Source organism: Tamandua tetradactyla, chromosome 4 (assembly GCF_023851605.1).
Source record: "Tamandua tetradactyla isolate mTamTet1 chromosome 4, mTamTet1.pri, whole genome shotgun sequence".
Lineage (NCBI taxonomy): Eukaryota > Metazoa > Chordata > Mammalia > Pilosa > Myrmecophagidae > Tamandua > Tamandua tetradactyla.
This window is the reverse complement of record NC_135330.1, coordinates 146,246,868-146,272,100: the sequence shown is the minus strand read 5'-3', so window position 1 is coordinate 146,272,100 and position 25,233 is coordinate 146,246,868. Positions and strand designations below refer to the sequence as shown.

Genomic DNA, 25,233 nt, shown 5'->3' with positions numbered 1-25,233 from the left:
GTTAATTCATGAATTGACTTGACTAAGCTATGTTGTCCAGTTGTTTGGCCAAACACTGGCCTAGATGTTGCTGTGATCGTATTTTACAGAAGCGATTGGCATCTACAGTCAATTGGCTTTAAGAAAAAGAGATTGCCCTTGGTTGGGCCTCATTCAAAAACTGAAGGCCTTAAAAACAAAAATCTAAGGGTCCTCAGAGAAGAAATCCTGCCTCCATATTACAACATCAACTCTTGTCTGAATTTCTAGCCAACCAGCCCGACCTACAAATTTTAGTGAGCTAGCCCCCACAATTGCATGAGACAATTGTGTAAAATAAATTTCTTTGTATGTATACACACATTTTTCCTATTGAGTCTGTTTCTCTAGAGATTCCTGACTGATACAGTGCCCTTTTGGGAAAATGAAAAGAAGGCCTAACTGTCCTGATTCTCTCTATATATGATTATATCCTAGCCTATTTCTAAAAAAGTTAGGGTGTGGTAGTCTTTCACAAAACAGAGGAGAAGTTACTGTAAGTGCTGGAGAGAGAAGTATGATGTCTTCACTAGTGACATTGGCAGAGTTTGAAATTGTGTTTAAGATCAGTGTTGACTATTCACAGCATCCTAGATATCACACAACTTCAGTAAAAGAACATCCAGCTCTTCCTATGAATAAATGCTGCCCCACTTCCTCTACAGTGGACTTTCCCTACATTTTTATTCAATTCTTGCCACACACCTTAGCACCACCCCTCTAGTATCTTGCTCTGCAGAAAAAGAATGGATCCTGGAAGTCAGGGAGGACAGAAGGGTGATCTATCTTCTGAACTCCTGGAACATGAGCTTTCTACCCTCAGAGAGCCAAATCACCTGTCCCTTTATTCTAGCTGTCTGGTATCCAGGGAGGCTGCTCAAGGGAGGAAGACTCAAGGTGAATTCAGAGGCAACAGCAGAGAAATTTTGTAGGAGGTGTTTTAATACCAATGGGAGTGGGTAGGGATGTTTCTTAGAAGATAGCCAGCTGGTGTGAAACCTTATTGATGGAGCATAGTGCAGATCTTCTAGAGGGCAGACCTGGGGATATGTTTTTTTTTTTTTTTTTTTTACTATTATTATTACTTTTATTTTTTTTCTCTATATCAACATTCTGTATCTTTTTCTGTTGTGTTGCTAGTTCTTCTAAACCGATGCAAATGTACTAAGAAAAGATGATCATGCATCTATGTGATGATGTTAAGAATTACTGATTGCATATATAGAATGGTATGATTTCTAAATGGGGATATGTTTTTATGCCTGGGTCTTTGGAATGGTTTGGGCCAGAGAGAAGAATGAGAGGAATTGAATCTTGTTTCCTTGTGTGCTTGGAAAGGAGACATTGCTCGTCTCCTGGATACTGAAAGAAGAAGGGCATCTTTTCAGGACCTGTTGCCTACTGAAGCTTGACTGTCATTGGTCAACTCTATACAGCAGTGAGGATGCTGCTAACCCTTTTGAGTTCCCTAAGGAGAGGTAGCACATAGATGTGTGACAGTATGCATTTGATATATGCTCTTTGCATGTCCTTCTTGACAGCAGCATTCTCCCAGTCCATCTCTTTGGGTCCTAGTGTATATTGTGAGAGACTTTGCTAGGCCTACGAATCTAACCACTCCTCCAATACCACCTCCCAATTTTCTAAAACCCAGTCATCATCACAAACCCTATTGGAACTGTTTCTCTCTCATGGTACAAAAGTATTAATTCTACCTTCCCTTTTTAGATAGAAAGAAGGCAGCACACCATTCAATAAATTAAGTAAATATGCATTTGAGGGGAGGAGAAGTGTAACATTTTTCAGTTAGAGAAATCAATAATCCAAATATTAGTAGGTCTCATATCTTCTTAATAGCCTCATGTTCAATACTCCTTACTCCAGAAAAACTCAAATTTCCTTTGGTGAGAAATCTCCATGTGTAAAGAATATAGATCCCATGCCCCAGGCAAGGACTACAAGATTCTATAATCTGAATAGTTTTTAGTTGTACAAAATAAACTATTTAATTCCCAATATTGAAAAATACTGTTTTTTAATAATGCTGTTAACCTATCAAACATGGTAGCTTATTTATTCACTTAATCACTTAAAGCAGTGTATTAGTGTGCAAAAATTATAATATTTCAGTAAAATGCAATGTTAAACTTTTTCACTCATGCAAATATCTAGTAACATGTTAGGAGTGGAGTCTCCAGGAAAATCAGACCAAAATGTCATTAAGGGGAATTGTGGGAAGATGGAGGGATAGGAAGCTCCAGGAATCAGTCTTTCTACCAGAACAACTGCTAAGCACCAGGAACTGTCTGAATCATCTATTTTAAAACTCTAGAGACCAATAGAACACTGTCCAGCATCAAGAAAGAGCTGAAGGAAGAGACGGGTAAATTGCAGTAAATACCAGTCAAATTACAGTTAATTATAATAAAGACCAGTAAATTGCAACAGTTACTTATATTCATGCCCAACTCTCATTGTAGGCAGCAATGGGGTCCAGCTTGTGGAGTAGCTTGCTGATACCAGAAAGGGACATAAGAATCCACTTTCCCAAGACCCATGGGGTGGAGAATGAGGGCCAATCACAACCATTGTTTTTTCTTAGCTACTTTGACTTGCTAGGGTCCTGTCTATGAGGGTGGCCATTGTTCCAACTCACCCTGGATAAAGTCAGTAGAGCATACTTAAAGACTGTGTATGTTCTCAGATCTGTGGAGAATAGTTGAGGGGTTGCATTGGCTCAGAAGGTGCCAAGTCAGGAAGTGTAACTTTGGGGAGCCATGGAAGAAGCCTCTGGCTCCCTTCTGGTCCTTCCCTCAGCTCCTTCCCAGGGCAGTTTGGAGCCTGCTAACACTCCCTTTGTGGTGGAGTTCCCTGGACTTATTCTGGCCAAGAACAACTGATTTAGGAAACTCCTCTCTAGCTTGCCATCCCTTCCAGAATTTGCCCTCTGGGCAAAAGCAGCCTGAGACCCGGAAAACAATACAAGATACAATTGAGGTGAATGGCCTGGGACAAAGGCTTACCTGCTTTAAGTCTTTCAGGGGAATGCCCAGGAGAGGAAGAAGGTCTGTTTTGGGGAAATAGAGAAGGCATACAAACTCCTGTAAACAGGGGAACTCCTAAGACCACAAGTAAGCAAAAGCCAAGGACAAGACACAGGCTTAGAAAAGAGATGGAGGGTTCTGCACTTTGCATTCATCTTGGGCTGACCTTCCTCCTAGGAGGGCTGAAGTCTGATGGAGAGCATCAGTCAAATAAAAAGCCAATTTGCAAAGACAATCAAGAAGATTTTGCAGTTTTGCTAGTTCCTTGCACTCAAGAAAATCTCTGTCTTATCATCAGCTGGTTGTAGACTCAAGAAACAAACATCTCAGGGAATAAATCACAGAGTTAACATTTTAAAATATTGAAATGTATAGTATGCAACAAATTTTACAAGACAAAGAATGAGGAAGTCATGTACCATCCTAAGGAAGAGGACAGCAACTTAGAGAACATCAACAGAGAGGATCAGACTGTGGCCACGTTGGACAAAGACTCTTAAAACAATGCTCTTCAGGGGTCCATGGGTGGTTTGGTGGTAGAATGCTCACATTCCATGCAGGAGATCTGGGTTCAATTTCTGGACCATGCACCCCTCCCCCACAAAAAACCTAAATAACACACAAAAAAATTATCTGCAGAATGATCAAAGCAATGAAAGAAAATACAGAGAAAGAAAGAAAGGATTAAAAAAAAAAACAATGGATGAACAATATAAGAATCTCAATAAAGAACAGCTTAATTGAGCACCATAAGTACATGGAAACTTGAGTAGGGCATGAGATTTTGTTGATTTTTCCAGAGTGATGCCCCAATAAATCCCAGAGTGATTTGAACAGTGAATAAAAAAGTAATTGCAAAACTCCCTTTGGGGAACGGTGGGGATGGGGGAAAATTCAACTTCCCCAAGTTGAATTCTAGATATTCTCACAAGCAGTGGGGACAACCAAAGCTGAAGGTTGAGCCCCCAGTCTTGGGGTTTGTTCATATAAAACTTAACCCATGAAGGATAGGTCAAACCTACTTAAAATTAGGCCTAAAATATTATGTAGCTGTAAGACAAAATAAAGTTATGAAGTATGTAACAACATGGATGTACCTTAAGGACATTATGTTGAGTGAGATTAGCCAGAAACAAAAGAACAAATACTGTATGGTCTCACTGATATGAACTGACATTAGTGAATAAACTTGGAAATTTTCATTGGTAACAGAGACCATCAGGAGATAGAAATAGGGTAAGATATTGGGTAATTGGAGCTGCTGGGATACAGATTGTGCAACAGGACTGAATGTAAAAACTCAGAAATGGACAGCACAATACTACCTAGCTGTAATACAATTATTTTAAAACACTGAATGAAGCTGAATGTGAGAATGATAGAGGGAGGAGGGCTGGGGGCACAAATGAAATCAGAAAGAAAGATAGACGATAAAGATTGAGATGGTATAATCTAGGAATGCCTAGAGTGTACAATGATAGTGACTAAATGTACAAATTTTAAAAATGTTTTTGCATGAGGAAGAACAAAGGAATGTCATTACTGCAGGGTGCTGAAAATAGATGGTAATTAATATTTTCAAATTTCAACTTATGTGTGAGACTAAAGAAAAAAATGTTTATTTGGTTCAAAATTTATATTTTGACTAGTGCATTTCCTAATATAACTTGTGTAGACAGCTTAATCAAACACCATAAGTACATGGAACCTTGAGTAGGACATGAGATTTTGTGGGTTTGTCCAGAGTGATGCCCCGATAAATCCCAGAGTGACTTGAACAATGAATAAAAAAGTAATTGCAAAGTTCCCTTTGGGGAATGGTGAGGACGGGGGAAAATTCAACTTCCCCAATTGAATTCTTGATATTCTCACAAGCAGTGTGGACAATCAAAGCTATAGTCTAAGTCACCAGTCTTGGGGTTCGTTCATATGAAACTTAACCCCACAAAGGATAGGTCAAGCCTACTTAAAATTAGACCTAAGAGTCACTCCCAAGAGAACCTCTTTTATTGCTCAGATGTAGCCTCTTTCTCCAGCGAACACAACAAGCAAACTCACCACCCTACCCTTGCCTACATGGGACATGATTCCCAGGGGTGTGGACCTTCCTGGCAACGTAGGACAGAAATCCTAGAATGAGCTGAGACTCAGCATCCAGGGATTGAGAAAACCTTCTTGACCAAAAGGGGGAAGAGTGAAATGAGACAAAATAAAGTGTTAATGGCTGAGAGATTCCAAACAGAGTCGAGAGGTTATCCTGAAGGTTATTCTTATGCATTAAATAGATATCACCTTGTTAGTCAAGAGGTAATGGAGAGGCTGGAGGGAACTGCCTGAAAATGTAGAGCTGTGTTCCAGTAGCCATGTTTCTTGAAGATGATTGTATAATGATATAGCTTTCACAATGTGACTGTGTGATTGTGAAAACCTTGGGTCTGATGCTCCTTTTATCTACCTTGTCAACTGATGAATAGAACATATGGAATAAAAATAAATAATAAGGGGAACAAATGTTAAAATAAATTTAGTTTGAAATGCTAGTGATCAATGAAAGGCAGGGGTAAGGGGTATGGGATGCATAATTTTTTTTCTGTTTTTTTTTTAATTTCTTTTTCTGAATAAATGCAAATGTTCCAAGAAATGACCATGATGATGAATACGCAACTATGTGATAATATTGTGAATTACTGATTATATATATAGAATGGAATGATCATAAGTTAAGAATGTTTGCATTTGTTTGTTGCTATATATTTTAAAAAATTTAAAAAAATAATAAAAAAAGAATCTCAATAAAGAGATAGAAATTTCCACTTCTCCTCTCCCTTTGTTCACCCTGACTTGGAGATACATGGAAGACTTGTAGTCAGAGGTAACAGCCTGTGTTAAGACTCTGGTACAAAGATACCTGAGGGGGTTCAGACAGGATATTGTGTTATTAAGTTTGAAGAGTGAGGATTCAATCAAAGTCAGACCAGAAGTTTGGGGAAATAGATATCCCATCACATTTTGAGGATTCAATCAAAGTCAGACCAGAAGTTTGGGGAAATAGATATCCCATCACATTTAGTTATTAAGCACTGCATATCCATCTCTTTGGAGATTATAACTTCTTTGAGGGCAGAGAAGAGTTTAAATTCATTTTTATTATATACTCTGACCCACAATCCCTTGCCAACTGCCAGCTGCTGCTGTTTTTCTTGTTTCTGTGTTTAGATTCAAACTGGCCCACGGAACTCAGCTATGTCAGTGATGATGTCACACAAGGGTTACTGGAAGTCTTGGTGCTCACTCATATCCCAACTGCTCTTCTGGGAGGTTGGTGATCTGAGATCTTCCTGTGGGAGAGCGACTTTGACTATAGACTGGCAGATAATTAGGACTAAATCCAAGGCCCCAACTCAGGAGAGGTTGGAACAGCACCTCCAACTGGGAGGTGTGATAAAACCTTTCAGAAACTCTTCTTTTAAGTTCACATTCACCCAGACAAGATGATGCAGCAGTCTGCAAGGAAGAGACCTTTCTCTGAAACCTTAGGTAAGAATGGAAGGAAAATTGTCTCTGACTGATGGTCAGTGGGCCATGAGGTGTTTTATTTTCCTGCCCAGATTTCCCCTAATTTCCCTGGAATTTGATTTATCTTGGGCCAGAGAAAAGATGCGTATTGGAAAGGAGGCAATAACTCATCAAGGTTTTCACTGAGAACATAATTCTTTCATGTGGTAGACCATTAACAAAATTGTATAGTATGAATGAATAATAATGAAATAAATGAATAAACAAACAAAATAATTTAAAAAAAAGAGATAGAAATTTTAAAAAGTAACTAAACAGAACTATTGCAATTGAAGGCCACAATGACTGAAATGAAAAATTCCCAGGAGAGTTTCAACAGCAGATTGGAGCTGGTAGAAGAAAGAATCAGTGTGCTGGAAGACAAGACAATTGAAATGAGTCAAACTAAGGAGTATTAAGTAAAAAGAATTATAAAAAGTGAGAATAGGCTAAGTCACCTCTGGGACAACATCAAGTGTACCAATAAACATATCATGAGAGTCCTTCTGGAGAAGAAAGAAAGAGGCAGAAGGAATAATCAAAGAAACAGTGATAGAAAACTTCCCAAATTTAGCAAAATCCGTGAATATGTACATCCAAGAAGCATAGAGAACATAAAACAGGGTAAACTTGAAGGAAAATATGTCCCATCACATATAATCAAACTGCTAAGGACAAGGATAGACTTCTGAAAGCTAAAAGAGGAAAGCAATGTGTTAAATACAAGGGAGTCCCAATTACACTGAGTGCAAAATTCTCATCAGAAACCATGGAAGTAAGAAGAAAGTGGGCGGAAATACTTAATGTCCTGAAAGAAAACACTAGCCAACCAAGAATTTTATATCAGTAAGACTTTCTTTCAAAAAATGAGGGGGAGGTTAAGAAATTCCCGGATAAACAAAAGCTGAGGGAGTTCATGACCACTAGATCTATCCTACAAGCAATGATAAAGGGAATTTTTCACTGCAAAGAAAGAATACTAGACAGTGGTTCAAGGTGTCATGAAGAAATAAAGACCTCTGTTAAAGGCAACCATTTTGGCTATTATAAATATCAGTATTATTGTGTTGTATTTTTTGTATGTAATTCCACTTCTTAATCCCTATAGATACTAAAATGCAAATGCATAAAAAGTAATGATTAATTTATTGCTAGCAATTTACAATGTACAAAAATATATTTTTCTAACAAGTACACACAAAAAAAGGCCAGGGGATGGAGGGGTACAGAAACAGTGTGTGTATATGTTATTGAAGTGAAGTCTGCGTCAAATCAAATATGATAGTTACATATTTAGGATGTTAAATTTTAACCCAGTAGGATGTTAAATTTTAACCCAAATCATAAGAAAAATAAGTGAAAAATATATTCAGACAGGAATGAGAAGGAAGTCATTATGGTACAACACAAAAAAATCAAATAAATATGAAAGTAAGCATTAACAGAAGAATTGAAGGGCGATAAAGGTATAAGATTTACAAAGACTAGATAGCAAAATGGCGTAAGAAAGTCCTGCATTATTAATAATGACCTTAAATGTAAATGGACTAAACTCTCTAGTCAAAAGGGAGAGATTACCCAAATGGATAAAAGGCATGGCCCAACTGTATGTTGTCTGCAAGAGATTCACCTTAAATTCAAATATCTAATAAGGTTGAAAGTGAAAGGATGAAAAACTATATTCCATGCAAATAATAACCAACAGAGTGCAGGGGTAGCTATACTAATATCAGATAAAATAGACTTTAAGTTTAAAATAGTTAAGAGGGATAAAGATGGCCATTATATACTGTTAAAACAGTCAAATCAAGAAAAAGACACAGCAATTGTAAACATATATATGCACCTAACAGCAAAGTTGCAAAATATATGAAACAAATATTGATATATTTGAAGGAAAAATAGACAATCCTACATTAAAGGTAGGAGACTTTAACACACCAGTTTTAATAATGTATAGAACATCTAGCAGAGGATCAATACGGAAATGTAAGACTTGAGTGATATTCTAAACCAACTAGATCCACAGACTGTGCTGGTTTGAAAGGATGTATGTCCCCTAGAAAAGCCATGTTTTAATCTAAATCCTATTTCGTAAAGGCAGAATAATCCCTGTTCAATACTGTATGTTTGAAACTGCAATCAGATCATCTCCCTGGAGATGTGATTTAATAAAGAGTGGTTGTTAAACTGGATTAGGTGACAATGTATCTCTACCCATTTGGGAGGGTCTTGATAAATTACTGGAGTCCTATAAAAGAGGAAACACTTTGAAGAATGGGAGATTTGGAGAGAGCAGAGAATGCCGCAGCACCATTGAAGCAGAGAGTCCACGAGCCAGCAACCTTTGGAGATGAAGAAGGAAAATGCCTCCTGGGGAGCTTCATGAAACTGGAAGCCAGGAGAGAAGAAGCTAGCAGATGATGCCATGTTCACCATGTTTCTTTCCAGATGAGAGAGAAACTCTAACTGTGTTTGCCATGTGCCCTTCCACTTGAGAGAGAAACCCTGAACTTCATCAGCCTTCTTGAACCAAGGTATCTTTCCCTGGATGCCTTAGATTGGACATTTCTGTAGACTTGTTTTAATTGGTACATTTTCTCAGCCTTGGAACTGTAAAGTAGCATCTGATTAAACTGCCCTTTTTAAAAGCCATTCCGTGTCTGGTGTATCGCATTCCAGCAGCTAGCAAACTAGAACACAGACACATATAGAACACCCATTCACCCATAATGACATAATATCCATTCTTTTCAAGTGCCCACGAATCATCCTCCAAGATAGACCAAATCTGAGGTCACAAAACAAGTCTCCATAAATTCAGAAATATTTAAAACATACAACTTATCTTTTTGGAACTCAATGGAAAGAAGGTAGAAATCAAAAATAAGAAGGAGAAATGGAAAATTCACAAATATGTGGAAATTAAACTACTGACTTTTAAATAACCAATGGGTTAAAGAGGAAATCACAAGGGAAATTAGGAAATTGTCTTGAAGTGAGTGAAAATCAAAATACCAACATAACAAAACTCATGGGATGCAGCAAAAGCATTGTTGAGGGGAAAATTTTACAGCTTTTAACACCTATTGGGAAAAAAAGACATATTTCAAATCAGAGACCTAACCTCAAAACTAGAGGAACTAGAAAAAGCAGGGCAAACTAAATCCAAGGAAAGCAGAAGGGAGGTAATAACAAAGATTAGAGTGGAGATAAATGAAAAAGAATATTAAAAAAAACAATATAGTGAATCCAGAAAACCAAAAGTTGGCACTTTGAAAAGATGAATAAAATTGACGGAACATTAGCTAAGCTGGTGAAGTAAAAAAAAGAGAAGACACAAATAACTAAAATCAGAAATGTAAAGGGAGACATTACTCCTGACCTCACAGAAATGAAAAGGAATATAAGAAGATGCTATGAACAATTGTTTGGCAACAAATTAGATAACTTGGATGAAACACAAAACCACCTATATGGACTCAGAAGAGATAGAAGATCTCAACAAACCCAATTTCCTAGGTTTCCTTGTGATTTCCTTTTTAACCTATTGTTTGTTTAAATTTACATTGTTTAATTTCCACATTTGTGAATTTTATATTTCTCCCTCTGCTTTTGATTTCTACCTTCTTTCCATTGTGGTCCAAAAAATACTAGTAAAGAGACTGTATCAGTAATCAAAAACCTCTCAAGAAAGAAAAGCCCTGCATATTATGACTTCACAGGGGTATTTTACCAAACATTCCAAGAAAATTTAACACCAATCCTGCTCAAACTCTTCAAAAAACAATTCTCTGTAATTCATTCCACAAAGCCAAAAATCATCCGCATATGAAAGACACATAAAGGTAACACAAGAAAATAAAATTACATATCAATATTGCTTATGAATATAGATGCAAAAATCCTCAACAAAATTCTGGCAAACTGAATCTAACAGCGCATTCAAAGAATTATACACAATGATCAAGTGGACTTTATCCAAGGTATGCAAAGGTGGTGAAATGGTTTGAAGTTGTATAAATCTCGGAACTATATGCTCTTAAAGTTAATCCATTTCTGTGGGTGTGGACCCATTGTAAGTAGGATCCTTTGGTGAGTAAGATCTTAAGATGTGACCCACCTCTTAATCCTTTTACTGGAGTCCTTTATACAAAGTTAAATTCAGACAGAAAAGGACAGAGAGAGTGTGTGTATGTCACAGAAGCAAGAAGTAGAAAGCAATGAAACCCAGAAGAGAAGGGAGAGACCAATAGGCCTGCCACGTACCTGGCCATATGACAAAGGAGTCCAGGATCACCAGCAGCTGGTCTTCAGGAAGAAGACATCACTGTGATGATGCCTTGATGTGGACAATTTCATGTCATCAGAACTGTAAACTTGTAAACTAATAAATCCCCATTGCAAAAGCCAACCCATTTCATGGTAACTGCATTTTGGCAGCTTAGCAAACTAAAAGAGGTGTGTTCAACATAAGAAAATCAGTTAATAAAATACAGCACATTAACAGAATAAAGGAAAGGCAGAATAGGCATTTGACAAAATCCAGCATGACTTCTTGATAAAAAACACATAGAAAACAAGAAATAGAAGGAAATTCTTCAGCATGATAAAAGGCATATATGGAAAAACTGACAGCATGTTTAATTGTATGAAAGACTGAACACTTTCCCTCTTAGATTAAGCACAAGATAAGGATTCCCACTGTCACCACTGTTAGTCAACATTGTACTGGAAGTTCTAGCCAAAGCAATCAGGCAAGAGAAAGAAATAAAAGCCATCAAAATTGGAAAGGAAGAAGTAAATCTTTCCCTATTTGTAGATGGCATGATCCTATATACAGAAAATCCTGAAAAATCCACAACCAAGCAGCTAGAGCTAATAAATGAGTTCAGCAAAGTGGTAGGGTACAAGACCAACATCCAAAAATCAGGAGTGCTTCTATGCACTAGTACTGAATAGTTGGAAGAAGAAATTAAGAAAAGATTCCATTTACAGAAGAATCAACTATCTAGGACTAAATCTAACCAAGCAAATAAAGGACTTGAACACAGAAAACTACAAAGCATTGCTAAAATGAATCAAAGCAGTCCTAAATAAATGGAAGGTCATTCACGTTCATGGATTGAAAAACTAAATATTGATATGATGTCACTTCTACTCAAAGTGATTTACAGATTCAATGCTATCCCAATAAAAATTCCAACAATCTGCTTTATAGAAATAGAAATTTATATAGAAGATTAAAGGGTCCTGAAAAGTCAAAACCACCTTGAGAAAGGAGAGTGAAGTTGTAGGACCCACACTCCTGGATCTTAAAAATTATTACAAAGCCCAAGTAACCAAAGTTTCATGGTATTGGTACAAGGACAGACATAGAGATCAATGGAGTTGAATTGAGAATTCAGGATTGAACTCTCACATTTACAGCCAACTGATTTTTGACAAAGAGGCAAACACCACTCATGTATTAGCCTCTTTAACAAATGGTATTGGGAAAACTGGATAGCCACTCATAAAATAGTGAAGGTGGACCCCTAAGTCACATCATATACAAAATTAAGCTCAAAATAGATTGAAGGCCTAAATATAAGAACCATAATGATCAAACTACTAGAAGAGAATTTAGGCAAGCATTTTCATGACCTTGTATTTGGCAATGGTTTCTTTAACTTTATACCCAAACACAAGAAACAAAAGAAAAAGAGATAAATGGAACCCATCAAAAATTTAAAACTCTATGCATCAAAGGAGTTTATCATAAAAGTAAAAGAAAACATATAGAATGGTAGAAAATATTTGGAAACCACATATCTGGTTTTAATATCTGGAATATATAAAGAAATTCTTCAACTAAACAACAAAAAGACAAACAGTTCAATTTTTAAAAATGGGCAAAAAGCAGGCATTCCTCCAAAGTAGTGATACAAATGGTTGAGTACATGAAAAGATGCTCAGTATCATCATCCATTAAGAAAATGCAAATCAAAGTCATACTGAGATACTATTTCACACCACTAGAATGGCTACCTTTGGAAAAACAAAAAAATTACAATTGTTGGAAAGGACTTTGAGAAATAGCAACACTAATACATTGTTGCTGGGAATGCAAAATGGTGTGGCCATTATGGAAGACAGTTTAGCAGTTCCGTGGAAAGTTAAGTATGGAATTTTCATAGGATCCAGCAATCTGACTTCTAGTTATATTCCTGAAAGAATCGAAAGCAGGGACTTGAACAGATACTTGCACACTGATGTGATAATGGCATTATTCACAATTGCCAAAAGATGGAAGCAACCCAAGTGTCCATCAACCAATGTATATATAAATGAACTGTGATATATTCACACAATGGAGTATTATTCTGTGGTAAAAAGGAATGACATTCTGATACATGTGACAACATGGATGAAACCTGAAGACATCATGTTGAGTGAAAAAGCCAGACACAAAAGAACATTGATATGAAATAGTTAGAATAAGTATAGAGTCAGAATCTAGAATGTAGGTTACCAGGATTTTGAGATGGGCATAAGGAATACGGATTTAAGGATTAAAATGTAAAGAGTTCCTGTTTGAGATGAGAAAATTTTTGGTAAGGGATAGTGGTGATAGTAGCACAACATTGTGAATGTAATTAGCATTATTGAATTATATATATAATAAAATATTTTAAAATAATATTAAAATATAATATATAAATATATTATAAATATAAGATTTTTTTTGCCATGGGCAGGCTCTGGGAATTGAATCCAGGTCTCCAGCATGGCAGGCAAGATGGACAATATATTTGAATGTGGTTAAAAGGGGGAAATTGTAGGTTGTATATATGTTATAGAAAATTTTTTAAAAAATACCCATGAAATTGCACAAAACAAACATGGAACACTAAGTTAAACCATGGACTATAACTATAGTTATAGCCAATTATATAACATGATTGAAAAATTTGCCTTCGTCAATAGTAGCAATTGTACCACACCAGTGCAGTGTTAATAATAGGGTGGTATGGTGACCCTGTATTTTATGAATGATTTATTCTGCAAACTTTTCTGAAAAACCCTACAAACCTCACTAAAATATAAATTTTTTTTTTTTTTGGTTGTTTACACCTTCTGTTCTAGTTTGCTAGCTGCCGGAATGCAACACACCAGAGATGGGTTGGCTTTTAATAAAAGGGGATTTATTTTGTTGGTTCTTCAGAGGAAAGGCAGCTAACTTTCCACTGAGGTTCTTTCTTACGTGGAAGGCACAAGATGGTCTCTGCTGGTCTTCTCTCCAGGCCCCTGGGTTCCAACAGCTTTCCCCGGGGTGACTTCTTTCTGCATCTCCAAAGGCCTGGGCTGAGCTGCTAGTGCTGAGATGAGGAATGCTGAGCTGCTTAGCAGTGCTACGTTTCAATCTCTCATTTAAGCACCAGCCAATTAAGTCAAACATCACTCATTGCAGCAGACACGCCTCCTAGCTGACTGCAGATGTAATTGGCAACAGATGAGGTTCACGTACCGTTGGCTTATGTCCGCAGCAACAAGACTAGGTATGCTCACCTGGCCAAGTTGACAACTGAATCTAACTAACACACCTTCCCTTTGAATCCCAGAACCAAATTTAATGAATTAATTATATGTCAGGTTGCACCAATTTTGAGTACAATTCGAAGAGTATTGATTACCAGTGTGCATTATTTTTTTGTCTATGATTTGAGCCATTTGAAAAAATGAATGCGTTTGTAATGAACCCAATATTTTCATGACAGTTTTGAGTTTTCAGAGTGCTTTCATAGAGCTTATCTTTTCAGTCCTGAGAAAAACCCTCTTAAGTTGATGGAACAAGTAAGGAAGCCATTATAATCCTTCCCATTTTATAGCTAAAGAAATTGAGGTCCCAAGATGAAGGAATAATTAGACCCAACAAAAGACAGATACTACCTTTCCAAAATTATTTTTAGCATAATTTAGATGTCTTTTATTCTTATTTTCTCTGTGTGGGTGTTTGTGGGGTGAGTGCATTTATGTAACAGGTACCATTTTAAACAAGACTTGTTATTGTCACCTTTGAAAAGAAGAATTTGTAACATCTCTGTGCTGGTTTGAAAGGAAGTATGTCCCCTAAGAAAAGCCATGTTTTAATATAAATCCCATTTCATAAAGGTAGAATAATCCCTGTTCAATACTGTATGTTTGAAACTGTAATGAGATCATCTGCCTGGATGATGTGATTTAGTCAAGAGTGGTTGTTAAACTGGATTAAGGGATGACATGTCTCCACCCATTTGGGTGGGTCTTGATTAGTTTGTGAAGTCCTATAAAAGGAAATATTTTGGAGAATGAGAGGTTCAGAGAGAGCAGAATGACATAGCCATGAGAAGCAGAGTCCACCAGCCAGCGACCTTTGGAGATGAAGAAGGAAAATGCCTCCCAGGGAGCTTCACAAAACAGGAAGCCAGGAGAAGACACTGGCAGATGATGCCATATTCGCCATGTGCCTTTCCAGATGAGAGAGAAACCCTGAACTTCATCGGCCTTCTTGAACAAAGGTATCTTTCCCTGGATACCTTAGATTGGACATTTCTGTAGACTTGTTTTAACTGGGACATTTTCTCGGACTTAGAACTGTAATCCAGCAACTCATTAAATTCTCCCTTTTAAAAGCCATTCCATTTCTGGTACATCGCATTCCAGCAGCTAGCAAACTAGAACAATCTCTGACTATTTGGATCTTGGGTTTGCTTTATTTCCAGCCTGGCCCTGCCCTCTACCCAGCCTTTCTTCTCTCCAAGTAACATGATTCTAATCCACTTGGACTTGTCACACATTCCCCAGTGAGAAGTCAATATTCTAACCGCAAATTTCAAAACAACTTTAGAAAACGATGAGGAAAAGTAGACTTTTCTACTGGAACTAATAGATATTCCTGGGCAATCCTTTCCATATTTTTGCACAACGTCTGCCATTCATAAATAATGTCAGAAGTGGGCCCTCGTTCCTTTCGTGAGGTGGTCATTTAATGTAAGTAAATCCACATTAAATATTGAAGATCAGAAAAAAGCAGCCTCTTCAAAGAGGTCACATTTAAGAGCAGAAAAAAACAATGTGTGGGGAAAAGACCAGCCTGGTGCTGGATGGCACAGAGTTAATGGCTCATAGAGAGCATATACATGTTTTTTAAAGATGTTTTATTGCTTACAAAAGGAAGTAGTCTTGAGAGACTGGATACATAAACTGGCTCCAGCCAGCTGCGGCTGTCGGACTAGGAAGGATCCTGTTCAATTAGTGTTGTAAAATAAAATACTTTGTAAAGGAAATAAACACGATATGAGCTAAGATTCATGCTTTCAAATATACACAAGGTTTGAATTTTTAATTAGGGCTGCTAATTACAGTCATCAGAAAGCAGAACAGAATAGATTTTACCTTACATTTAGCAGACAAGCCTTCAACCCTAGTGTATTTTTCAATTTCATTAATATTTTATGAAAATGGCCCTTGCAGCTTCAGCCTATTCCAGTCTCCTACAAAACTGCCCCACATTACGGATGCCAATGCCTTCAAGCCATGTACATTAGTGTGATGACAAAATGCAAAACAGCGTCTTGTCAACCATTGCATCAATTGATTCTATTAGATAGTATAAAAACAGTTGGGTGTGAGTTATAATCTCAGTGACACTAATGATGAAGCAAGACACTGGCTGAGAACAGCCATTAGATACAAGCCAGAAATTAATGATTCTAATATTTTTGAACAAATTAACCTTAATGAACTGGTCTTGCAAATACTGTATTATCTACAGATAAGTCAGTTAGTGGAAGAACCCTTTCCATGTACATGTGGTAAATATATATAAATATGGATAATAAACAAACACAAAATCTTGATGTAGGTGTTTTAAATGTTTACCCATCTCATGTGCCTGTTCTTATCCTCAGACACAAAAGTATACCAATCACCACTGTCCCCGATTTTAACGTAATCTGTAGTGATTTAATATTTTATAAAATTGTCAGACATATTAGAAGCATAAATAAAACATTCTTCCAAATTTAGAGGACAACTGACTGTTAGGAAATAAAATTTTTGTATTTAACATACAGAGAACTTTCTTAAATATAAAGTGAAGTCTTCTGTAAAATAATCATTTTTTCCATTACTGTGAAGAATATCACTCCTCTTCCATATATGTTTCTTATTTTGTTAAGTTTGGAGTTTTATAAGTTGGGTTTTCATAAACTAACTTATGTTTGCAGTACTCCTTGGTGCAAAGCTTAAATTCACCCTTTGTAAATACTTTGGGAAAACTCATTGCAGTTGTCCCAAGCTGCACATTAATGGAATCGCTTTGAAAAGCAAGATAAAATAAAAAACCCAAGTCCTTTTGCTAGCAGGTCTTTTCTGAGCTTCTCACAGGAGCATAATTCTATACACTATGCTTTCTACACTTTCTTGCATTACCTGTAATTATTGTTATGGCAAAGTTGATGGAATTCAGTTAAACGTAATAAATTTGACAGACAACTCTAATGGGATATGCCACCCTAAGACAGCTCACCGCCAGATTCAGTTGTACTTCAAAAATTTTTTAACAGTATCTGAACAGTTGTTTTAGTTGGGTATTTTCTTGCGTGTTTCCTCCACACAGCACTACTTCAGTTTTCTCTCATCTCAAATGCTGCACTCACGTAGCCACACTACTCACTGCAAAGCATCTCCACTATTTACTTTTTTTTTTTTTTTAAGTATCTAGTACCCACTCAAATCTGTGGTCCAAAATCCTGGAAACCCATTCACAAATACTGTACAAAACCTAATGGCTAATTTAAAGAAGAGGAACCAAAAGTAAGGCACTTGCCAACAACAGTTTGTTGGCTTCACTTTGACTTGCTTTCCTGGGAAGGAAGAAAACAGAATTTTCAATGTGAACTGTCAGCCTTAGTTATGACAGAAGCTCACTAGTGAGAGATCCCGAGTCTCCCTTCCATTGGCAGAATGAAGCAAAGAAACCTTCCAAAAAGAATTCTTTCAAGCTTCCTCTATAACTCCACTTAAATAATTTACTTTTTAGTTTTTTCTCAGACTATTCTTTTTTAAGTTGGTTGACGTGCATTGACAAGCATGCTTTACTGCATGAGATGACTTGTGTATTTGGAAGTGAAAAGAAACACAAAAATTCCTCCAACTCTGAGAATATAAAAACTACTATCTTTACTTTTGGGAAATGCAGCCAGCCTTGACTCTACCTTAAGCCAAGAGGCACTAAATATAAGTAAAATAGGTGTTTCTGAGGAATATTTTGACTATTTAAGAACCAAACCAGTGGCTGTGTACCTATCTTGACAAAATCTGACTGGCTGCAGTACTGTTAGATTTAGGCAGAAAGGCCTTAAATCTATTCATTAGAACATAAAATGTACTAAGTTCTTAAACAGTAAAAACAATGTTAAAATTCATCCATTTAGAGTTCTGACAGTTACTGGGGAGTAGAGTAGATGAAAAAATTGCTGTGGAAGTCATATCCAAAGTGTAGCTGCTGATTTTCTAGATCCTTGGTTTATACCTCAATATTTACGATCATACTTAGTGTCTAAAGTAGAAGTTGAAAAGACAACAGGGCTATGTGGGTCATTCATATACATTTGGATTACAAATGGAATGACTGACCTTTACTGGCTAGGGACCTTCAGACTGATATAATACAAAAGAACTCTTTAGCACTTAACCTACTGCAAAAGGATTAAAATCAACTCTTCAGAGAGGAATAGTCTCTGAGTTAAAAAAAAAAGTTTTCTGAATAATATTTTTATTATTATTATTAAGAATGTTTTTATATAATGCCTATTAAAATGGTTCATAGAATTCCACCTGCTATACAGTTTTGCATTTATGTAGAACAGGTTTTAGAAGATAACATATTATTAAAGATGTCTTTAAATTTCTTAAGTCATAGACAATATTGCCTGGCCACAGGTGTTAAACACTCCTATATGGAGAGTCTTCCTATTTGGATGGGAGCATAGTAATTCACTATGCTTACTGAAGTTACATTTTGACCAGAGCAATAAGCTACATAATTGTTCTAGAATGAATTGCTCTGAAATGTACTTTCCATTTGTCATGGAAAATGTTTTTAGATTATTTTGAGATTATAATAAATAATAAGCCTAGGCAAGTCCAATTTTTCCTAAAGACCTATAAAAATTGTACCTATAGCAACATATTTTAAAATTAATGTAAATAGATATTTTGGAATTTTGGAACAAAAATCTGTGAATCCAAATAAAATATATTGTAAAATTCAGGTGCCTGAGAACGTAGCACACTAGTTGCCAGTTCCCCTTCCATCCCACAAACATACATTTTGTTTTAACTTTGGTGACTTACAATCTTCATCTGTATAATGAACTTTAAACTTATACTTCTTATATCTAGTTTAATATTCATCTGTCTGTTCATTGGTCTTTCATATATTTTTATCATATGCTTAAATTGAGCATCTATAGCTGTGCTGTCCTGTGTGTCTTGAGAACTTAAAACGTGAGTAGTGGGCAGTGTGATGGTGGCTCAGTAGCAGAATTCTCGCCTGCCATGCCAGAGACTCGGGTTTGATTACTGGTGCCTGCCCATGCAAAAAAAAGAAAATGTGAGTACTGCAAATTAAGATGTGCTATAACTGTAAGATGCATGCCAAATTTTTCAATAAATAAACTTAAAAATTGTTTATAAATTGAAATGATAAATTTTGGATCTATTGTGCTAAAGAAAACATATTTTTATAATTAATTCCATTTATACTACTAGAAAATACGAAGTTATATATGTGACTCATTATTTTCTATTGGACAGTGTTGATCTGCAGGGTAGTAAGTGCTATGGAAATCTCTGGGAATTCTAAGATGAAGAAAACAGTGACCTGGACTTCAGGGAGCTCAGGTGAGTGCTGACATTGAAAATCAGAGCAAAAATTCCAACTGTATTCTTTTCCTGTGGCTTGATATACAGTGCAAATACCATCTTTATAGCTCTTTCTGTTGCGCGAGTATTTCTAGTCTGTAAGAGTCATTTAATACTTCCAGTGTTGTAGAAAATGCTCCCTCTTTGTGAACTCACCCTAGCAGCCCTGAGTTTGCATTACTGGGTTACAAATTCAATTGGCCTGTTAGGCTAATCTTTTACTCTGGAAGACTTCAGTCACTACTCAGGACCTCAGTTTCATGGAGAGGCAGAGCTCCTGGCCAAACGGCCTAGACACGCCTACACAGCTGGTTTCCCAACAGCGGTTGCTCTAAGCCATTGCTTTAGTTGCATTTGACTATCCCAGCTCTGCCTTTCAGGTCCAGGGATGCCCTCAATTGTCTCGGAACAAAGTTTTTCCTTGTAAGAGTCTAATTGCCTTATACAGAGATTGGATCTGGGACTCTGGCTTCATTAGTCCTTCCACCACTACTGACCTGGCACAAACAATATGTGAAAAAGCAGAACTTCCTTGGAAAAGGTAGTGGAGCACACATCATGTGGAAATCTCTAGCTCTGTGAAAACAAGAGCCCCCCACTCATATTATTTCATGACATCACTGGGCCACATTAATTATTTTCTGCAATCATTGATGGTAATTTGGCTTACCAAGAAATAGCTTTCTTCCATGGCTAGATGCTCTCCTTGTCCCTACAACAGAATATTTCAACTATTACAAGCAGTTTCTTTCTATTCCCATTTTCCTCAGAATTACTTTTATTAAAGTAAATTAATTTATACCTGTTCATATATGAAACAATTTCAAATACAGGTAAAAGGAATTTTTGGCATCCCACCAATGGCATTATCTTTATGACAGCTCCAGAATGTTTTCGCAGTGATAAAAAAGTGGAGTTAGAGACTCGGTGGCCATTAATGAGCCTAGTTAGGATACTCAAAGCCATTTGCTCAGTGTCTTGCCCTCTGGTCTAGGCTCCCCAGCTTACCATTTGATTGACTAATGGTGGGGGGTGATTGACAAGTGTGGCAAAGGTCACAGGGCTATCTCTTCGTGATGGGAACTGATGGCTCTGTAAGTATATTCCTTCACCTTTCAGCAAGTAACAATTAGCCTAAAGTAGCTCAGATTTACTCCCCTCCCTGTTTACTCCACTGTTACGACTAACTTGAGGCCCTAGAAGACAAGAGCATTTACTGAAAACATGTTCAATGTTTTGATGATCAACTAAAATATTTATTTTCTGTAAACTTCTGATTAAGGATGCTAATATTATATTTTACTAATATATACATTTGGGCCTTTGACTCCATAGTCAACTGTCAATTGCCTCATATTTCTGATATCTAACCAATTTAAAGTGTGTGCTTTTTACAAATGTAATTATTAAGAATCATTGTTATAGTATTAACTAGAGGATAAAACTAATATTAGGCTGGCAATTTATTATCTTCCTTAGTCATGCAATAATATATTATTTACTCTTAACCATTTGTTCTCTCGTGAACACAAATTATATCCCTTGAAGAAATTTTCATCACAGTGGTAGCTAGGATTTAATTTCCCCAGGATCAAATTCTTTATCAGTATGTCTGATGTCAAATGAAAAAAAAAAATTATATCTTCATTTTTATTTGTTGTTCCATTATTATAAAACGTGGTTAAGCTAGACCCTTTTCAAAGGCAAGTGAACCATAGCATTAATTGAAAGTTTTAGTTAAAACATGCAAAAATCCATACAGGTATCTTTTATATTCCCATGAGAATAACGTTCATATGACAATTATTTTAGAAAAATTGATCATCTAGAAATTCTATCATCATCTTCAATCAAATCAAAGTTAATTCCAGATTAAAGAATTTTTTTGTCAACTTGCAAATGAAAAATAAAAGGTTTTTATGTATGAATAAAAGTAAATGGGTTATATTAAAACCATATTGGATTCAGTCTTGGAGAATAATTTACCATTTAAAAATGTGCATTTGTATGTAATAGCAGTTTAATAATAAACAAAACATAAAGACAACAAAGGTTAGTTTGAAAACCGTCATGTAAACCTTCCTGCTATTTAACGGAAGCAGAAGTCTAACAACTTAATTACAACCATATTAAAACTTAATTAGAAAATAAGTTATATAGTAAAATAATTACATGAGTGTAGTTACCACTAGGAGCTTTAAGGATGAATTACTAATATATTCTACTGTTAATACATGGTTAATTAATGATTAAACAGTATTTTACTGTTCATTCATTAAAGATTTATTACAATTACTCAAACAGTTTCTCGGGTTTGAGTACCTTTAAACAGACGTCTTGAGATTACTTTCCAGGTCAACTTTTCCTCTGTACTGGTTAAAGCGTTTTCTATTGTAGTACTCTGATCTCCTTTCAACCATGATCAACAAATATCTTAATTACCTGCTAATCCATGACTCATATGAATTCGACCCCTAAAGTTGAACATGAGCCAGATCTTCTGGTACCAGCCCATCTCCTTTCTTCCCCTCATGAATGGAGGGTTTTTTAACCTGTGAGTAGGAGAAGGCACTGGGGGAAATCAAACTCAAGTGGAACCCATCTTAGAATCAATGCCCCCAGTTCCAACACCTAAACTGCCCCAATATTGACTCCATTTCCCTGAGAAGAATGTACTCTTAGGTTTGTGCAGTTGGGAGAACTTCTTTCTCAGTAGCCAATTTTGGCCTGCAGAACACTTCTCCCGGCCGTGTGGTCTGAGGCCAGGTGAGGCTTTTCTCGGCACTGCCAGCCTTCTACTGTTGTCACAGCATAGTCCATTTGGAGATGTCCATACAGTGAGATCCAACAGTGATTAAGCTTGTGCTTGCTGGAAACTTTTTCTTTATCTAAGTATGCTTGCCATTGCTTCTGGATTTGACTGGAGTCTCTCAGAATGCAGTGATTTCTTCTGGTATATACCTGGCAACAAGACTAAGGGTATTTTCCTCCCATTTTGGGAAACTACATGGAAATAGCTCATGGGGTGTGACATTAGAATCTTCATGCTTGTCTTTATGTATCCATTTGTCCTTATCAGGGGACATTGTGAGTGCTAGAAGACTGTTTAAATGGTTTAGAAATGACAGTAATGCTCAGGAAATTATTTCTTTTTTAAAAAGATGGCTATGTGGTGGGAGTGAAATTGCTAAAATTAACTCTCTTTCCTCCCTCTTTGTAAATACAGAGCTTTAAAATATAGACTGTTAGAGGGAATGCACTTATTTTACATCTACTAAGGAAAGGCAGAGAATCTAATTCTTACCGTAATAACCTTAGGAATACTGATAAACCTTATTTGATAGAAACTTGACTATAGTTGGCACAATGAAGCATTTTGCATTTAGTTGCTAAATATCTAACTCTCAATAAAAGCCATGTGATTGTAAAATTTTATTTATTTTTGCTTGCCTTTTTTTAAAATAAAATTTAACTTAATATAAGTTCAAGGTTTTATGCAGTTCCAAGGAATAATAATAATAATAATTATATGTCAAATTCAAATGAACACTTCAGTATGTTGTTGGATAGGTTCCTTGGAGAGAAAAGTAATAGAGATTGAAGAAAAAATAGCCCAGAATAGAGGAGGAAAATCAGGCTGGGTATTGCTGATCAATGCTCTTTATTAATCCCGGTCTCAATTTATAAGGCCTGAGTCCAGTTTACATATTTAGGTCAAGAGATAATAAAGCTTAGAATTATAAGATGTTACAATGTAGGATATGCATATACAATATTAGTTAGTAAAAATTATATAGTTGCATGTGATAAAACAAAAAATGTTAATTTTACTGCACAATTTTAGAAACTGTTAGGAAAAAGTCATGTCTGCCTTTGCCAAGTGTTGGTTGGGAACAAAATTCCAAAATCATTTGGGTGCCATCATTGCTAGCAAAGTTTTGCTGGAGGTAAGAATCATTTTTATTTGTTTGTATCTCTTAAATCTGTCAACCTCTGATGCAGCAGGAATTGAACATTTGGGCAACTAAAGAAATATATCGAGGGAGGGAAGGAGAATCTGAATAAAAGCAGGGCATTTAAATGTTTTGCAAATTGCCTGAAAGCAAATCAGTGTTAATCTATGGTAATCTTTATGGTAATGGTTAATGTAGATACATTTATCTCTTTACATCACTGGATACATTTCCATTATCTACTGAGCTGGCCTCTTGAGTCATAGAATCAGTTTTCATTCATTCATTCATTGATCACTCATTCACCCTTTGTTGTTGGGGGTTTACTAGGTGACTGGGCAAGAACAAGGAGGCCAAATTGAAAATGAAACCAACAATGTCAAGAGAAATGGCATTGCTACAGCATTCTAAACAGTTTCTATGACAGAAGCAAATCAAAATATTAGTTTTGTAGAATTACCAGGTGCAAAATCTCTTTATATTTTTCCTTTTATTATGCTGATGATCTACAAGAATCCCATAAACGTTATTTTAGATGTTGGCAGGCATATCAGGCAAAGTAATTTTGTGCAATGGTCCCTTCTGCTACTCAGGAACTAGTCAAGGATAAATGGTCTTAGGTAACCTTAGGGAGGCAAAGTTCTACATGGTTCAAGAACACAACTAGGGTTCTAGGGGATGCAACTCTTGGTGTTGGTAGTCAAGAGGTTAAATACATATTTTTAAATATTTGGTCCTTTCTTACATTGCTGCTTCCTCATAGAGCTAAATTTATGGAAGAAACAGCACCCTTAACCTCCATCTTTAAGAATAATCCATGGCCATGTGGCTAGGTATAATCCAAGAGAAAGGTATGAAGCAGCATGCTGCTTAGGTCTCTTTATTTTCTTTAGTCCAAGCAAAAAGAGTCTGGATAGCTATATAGGGTGAGTTTGGGTCAAATTATATTCTCAGTACTAAATTCAGTAGGTGCTAATGGAAGGGTTTCTTAACCTATAGTCCCTGGACCCACATGGATGGGCTTCAGGTCATCCTGGACCCCTTTATTCTTTATGCAAAATTCTGTGTATATAAATTTTCTGAAAAAAGGGCTGGTAGGCTTCATCAGACTTTGAAAGCATTCTCACTGAGGGATAAATGAAGAAAGTTAATATATATATATATATATTTGGCATGCTTGTTAGACTCCATAACACAAATAATTTTTTTTATTTATGTACTTGTCCTAGACGTTAATGTCACTTTCTAAATCAAATCACAATTGTAGTTGGGGGGAGGGGTGGGGACAACTGACCAGGAAAGAGTTCCATCTTCAAAATAACTTAAATATTTCCATATCTCTCACTTACAGATAACTGATGTTTGTTATTCTATCAGGGCATTTTTTGTGACCTCATCCTTGTTACTTGAAAACTTTGCACAGTAGTACTTTATTCTATCCTGAAGGCACCATATGTCACTTTCCACCTTCCTAAGATAGACACCGGGTGTCAGAAAATAGCAGGGTCTCTGTACCTAAAGTTAAAGGTAATAGTCCTTGGCGTGTCTAAATTCACTTTAAGAAAAAAAAGTTTTTCTATGAATAAAAGATGTGGAAAAGTCAGTCATGTTGAGATATTTTTAAGCACGCAATCACTGGGATAAATGAAACTTTTCTCATTAGAATAAGTTGCTTTGGTTTTATTTCTTAAGAGATCTTATATAAAAATCAA

At 36.2% G+C, this 25,233-nt stretch overlaps 1 long non-coding RNA gene across 9 annotated transcripts in view; it reads left to right on the top strand.

The window, feature by feature from the left end:
• Window positions 1–6,323: 6,323 nt before the first annotated feature.
• The window catches only part of LOC143679412 (uncharacterized), a 94,458-nt gene continuing 75,548 nt past the window's right edge, over window positions 6,324–25,233 (top strand). For 6 of the 9 annotated variants that reach the window (XR_013173725.1, XR_013173724.1, XR_013173727.1 and 3 more), the window contains exons 1-3: window positions 6,324–6,599; window positions 19,461–19,547; window positions 23,413–23,515. This is a non-coding gene — a long non-coding RNA (uncharacterized LOC143679412). The remainder of the gene's footprint in view (window positions 6,600–19,460; window positions 19,548–23,412; window positions 23,516–25,233) is intronic. The other 3 variants (XR_013173730.1, XR_013173729.1, XR_013173731.1) reach the window with 1 other exon arrangement.